At 40.5% G+C, this 713-nt stretch overlaps 1 non-coding gene across 1 annotated transcript; it reads left to right on the forward strand.

Annotated features, from left to right (window-relative positions):
* Window positions 1-381: 381 nt before the first annotated feature.
* On the forward strand, window positions 382-485 carry LOC112713423 (small nucleolar RNA R71). Its single transcript, XR_003158396.1, has one exon. It is a non-coding gene; the product is annotated as a small nucleolar RNA R71 (small nucleolar RNA).
* Window positions 486-713: the final 228 nt, after the last annotated feature.

The following is a 713-nucleotide window of genomic DNA, read 5'->3' on the forward strand; positions in this document are numbered from 1 at the left end:
GATTCTCCCATGTAATTCACCTCTTCCATTGCAGGATTCTCAGGGTCATAAGCTTCTCCTTCAGAGGAGGCGTCTTTAGCTTGCAATCCAGTCAGACTCTGAGAAATCATATTGACTTGTTGAGTCAATATTTTGTTCTGAGCTAATATGGCATTTAGAGTGTCAATCTCAAGAACTCCTTTCTTCTGAGTCACCCCATTATTCACAGGGTTTCTCTCAGAAGTGTACATGAACTGGTTATTTGCAACTATTTTAATGAGTTCCTGGGCTTCTGCTGGCGTTTTCAGATGAAGAGATCCACCAGTAGAATGGTCCAATGACATCTTGGATAACTCAGACAGACCATCATAGAATATACATATGATGCTCCATTCTAGAAACATGTCAGAAGGACACCTTTTGGTTAATTGCTTGTATCTTTCCCAAGCTTCATAGAGGGATTCACCTTCCTTCTGTCTGAAGATTTGGACATCCACTCTGAGCTTACTCATCTTTTGAGGTGGAAAGAATTTAGTCAAGAAAGCATTGACCAGCTTGTCCCAAGAGTTCAGGTTTTCTCTAGGTTGTGAGTTCAACCATGTTCTAGCTCTGTCTCTCACAACAAAGGGGAAAAGCATAAGTCTGTAGACCTCGGGATCAACCCCATTGGTCTTAACAGTATCATAGATCTGTAAGAATTTAGATAAAAACTGATGAGGATATTCTGATAGAAG

The sequence above is a fragment of the Arachis hypogaea genome, chromosome 9 (assembly GCF_003086295.3).
Source record: "Arachis hypogaea cultivar Tifrunner chromosome 9, arahy.Tifrunner.gnm2.J5K5, whole genome shotgun sequence".
In the NCBI taxonomy this organism is placed as follows: Eukaryota; Viridiplantae; Streptophyta; class Magnoliopsida; order Fabales; family Fabaceae; genus Arachis; species Arachis hypogaea.